Genomic DNA, 3,422 nt, shown 5'->3' on the forward strand with positions numbered 1-3,422 from the left:
TTAATTGAATTTTTTTTAGGTGATCTGCAAATTCTAGTAATGTTTTGAAACCCTATTTCAACGGTGGCTACGGGTTAGGGGTGTTACAACTAGTACTTTTAGTCCTTGTGGATACGATATTCTGGACTCACCATAACTATACTACCATTCGATAGGTGTGCTTGCCTTTTTCGTGATCGTAGTCTAGTTTAGTGAATCATAAAACGATCATCAAGTTTTTGGCGCCGTTGTCGGGAACTAAGATACTAGGAACGCTTGATTTTTATTACTTTAGCCATTTTTATTTTTATTGCAATTTATTTTTGTTTTTATTTTAAATTTACTAATTTTTCTTTTATTTGCTTCTGGCAGGTTTCTGTAATTTATGACTAGAAGGAATTCGTCAGGACCATTATTATTCGATAGTGAAATTGAAAGTATAGCTCGTAGAAATCGTAGAGAAATAAGGCGGAGCTTACAGTAAATAGAGGAAGAGCACGAGGACGATACCAATACTACCTAGGAGATGGCTGAAAATCAGAATAATCCGCTACCTCTTGTGGTTGCCGAAATTCCTGTAAATTAAAATCCTGCTCCTCGTACTATGTAAAATTATGCTAAGCTCAATCTCACTGGGGCTGAATCAAGTATTGTTCAACCTACCGTCCCTGCAATCAATTTTGAATTGAAGCCAAATACAATCCAAATGATCCAGCAGTTTATTTAGTTCGATGGCTTGCAAGATGAGGATCCAAATACTCATTTAGTCAACTTTCTAGAATATTGCAACACTTTCAAGGTTAATGGCATTTTTGACGATGCCATTCGTCTAAGGCTATTTCCCCTCTTGTTAAGAAATAAGGCTAAGCAGTGGTTGAACTCCCTACCGTGAGGTTCAATCACTATTTGGGAATAGATGACCGAGAAGTTTCTACTAAAGTACTTTCCACCGACTAAGACAGCCAAATTGAGGAACGATATCTCTTCCTTTGTTTAGATGGATTTAGAGACTTTATACAACGTATGGGAGAGGTATAAGGACTTACTAAGAAGGTGCCCTCACCATGGTTACCTTTATGGCTACAGGTTCAAACTCTTCACAACAGTTTGAACCCCTCAACTAGGCAAATGGTCGATGCAGCTACCGGTAGAACTATAAATAACAAAACACCTGAGGAAGCTTATGAGTTTATTGAAGATATGTCATTGAATAATTATCAGTGGCAAATCATAAGTACAAAGCCGACAAAAGCCGCTAGTGTTTGCAACCTCGACACAGTCACCATGTTATCAAACCACGCCACGTAGAGTGCATGGAGGTGGTGTTAGTAGCTAGGAAGGAGGTCTAAGGTTCGAATCCTAGTTTTTTGTTTTAGAAGTTTAATTTTAGCCTTCTAGAAGGATGTAAGTGGCGTAAAGATGGACTCTAAGGGGAGTGTTCAGAAGAGAAAATTAAGGAAAGGATCAAGGGGTTATCAGGGAGAAAAATGAGGAGATGAGAAGGGAGAAGTGATGGAGCCGAATTGGGAATTGAGCATGGAAAATTCAGCTATAAGGTTATAAATAGGGGCCGAATACAGGGTTGTCAGGCTACTTCCGAAATTCTTCTTCACCTTGTTGCCAGAAACCCTTTTCTCCAAAAGCCGAAAACCCTTTTCTTTTCAAGATCCAAAAAGCCGTAAACACTTTTATTTTTCTTTCTTTTCTTCCTGTCGATTTCTATTCTTCTCTACACAATTTTCTTTGTTTCACTTAGCCGATTTCTTCTTCTACTCTTCTTTTTTAATCTGTACCAAATAAACCTTATTCACCATACTAAGTTTGAAAAGCCGAAAATCCGAATCTCCCAAGGGCTGAATACTCTTTGACCGAATCTAGTGTCAGTGTTGCTCTTCCAATCTGTTTTCTTTGTTAGGTATCAATTATTATCCCTTACTCTTTCAATCAACTTTGGTAGGGAATTAGTATCGGATCTCGGATCTTAGCTATCTGCCGAATTGCTCTTTAGGTGTTTGCGGTTTTGGTAAGTATTCCTCATCCATTGGCTAAGGTTGGCCGAATTGCCATAGTAAGGTAAGGGGAATTGTGTTGGATATGAGTCACCTATTATTCTGGTTTTAATAGTTACGACTGGTGCAAATCTAGGAGTTTATCGTGGTTAGTGAAGGGGTTGTTATACTTATCGCACAAGGTAAAGTTAAGGTGAGATTCTGGCTTTTGGTAAAGTATTCAATAAGTATGTAAGATTAAACTTTGAGTGATATCGATTGTAGGTTTGGGCTAAGGAAATCGCATCACTCTTGCTTACCAGGTGTGTACATACACTGCACATACACTATGAATCGGCAAAAGCTGAAATGCCAAAATGTCGAAATGCTGAAAAACTAAAAGTTTGGCTACAGTAGTCTTACAAGTGCACAAACACTCGTAAGGGAGAGACTGACAGGTTGCCTGAGGCTCACAGGCGATTCCGTAGAGCTATCAGTACCCTGAGGCTATCTCTGAGTCCATCCTCTCCGTTGCCACCATTACTCTTGCATACCTACTAAGGTGTAGAAACTCCGCCTCATACTCCGCCACCGATTTGTTTCATTGGGTCAGGTTCAGGAACTCCTTCCTTCTAGCATCCACATAGCTTGCACCCATATACTTCCCTTGGAAAGCAGCTTTGAAGAACTCTCAAGTGACCTGCTTCGGTTGGGTGCCCTTTTTCACTGTCAACCACCACTGGTAGGCTTCTTCCCTTAATAGTGACACAGCTCCTTTCAGCTTTTGTTTCGGTGAGCATCCAAATCCTCCATTATTCTTTCAGTGGCCTCCAACCAATATTCAACCACGTTAGGAGCCACGCCAGCCACGCCTTTAAAGATCTTAGCCCCGTTCAATCGAAGCCGCTCCTGAATGGACCCCCAATTTTTGCTGCCATTATTGGGCCCAGCGACCCTTTCTAAAATTCTCAGCATTGCCTGTGACAATGCATCTTCTCCCGTAGCTCGATACTGTCTATTCCCAGCCACAGGTGAGGCCGAAGCCTCTTCTACTCCAACATTGGGCATATGGCCCGATGCTGACGATTCAGCCCTAACACTTCCGCGGCCTCGAGCACGGTAATTAAGGAAAAATTATCGAAATGCCCCTAAAGGCAAAAACGACCAAAATACACCTAGGTGTTGAATGAAAGTTTTATGGATGTGACATGCATACATATGATGTTCTGTTTAGGTTGCATATGGGGTGGGAATTATGGTACGGAGGAAGTATATAAGGATCGCATGGTTGCCTGACAATCGTGGATCCACCGACGGCTTTTAAAGCCCAATATGTAAATGAATGTAGTTCCGTAACCGGGCTACCATTGGTGTGTGGACTGGGTGGGTCGATATTTATATCCCCACATGGTCTGATGGGGGACGAAGCTGGTGTGTAGCGGATGGATAATTTGG

General features: G+C 41.3%; 1 non-coding gene across 1 annotated transcript; it reads right to left on the reverse strand.

Moving 5' to 3' along the window:
- Positions 1-943: 943 nt before the first annotated feature.
- LOC128282803 (small nucleolar RNA R71) lies at positions 944-1,050 on the reverse strand. The gene has a single exon (XR_008273156.1). It is a non-coding gene; the product is annotated as a small nucleolar RNA R71 (small nucleolar RNA).
- Between the last annotated feature and the right edge of the window lie 2,372 nt (positions 1,051-3,422).

Source organism: Gossypium arboreum, chromosome 10 (genome assembly GCF_025698485.1).
Source record: "Gossypium arboreum isolate Shixiya-1 chromosome 10, ASM2569848v2, whole genome shotgun sequence".
Lineage (NCBI taxonomy): Eukaryota > Viridiplantae > Streptophyta > Magnoliopsida > Malvales > Malvaceae > Gossypium > Gossypium arboreum.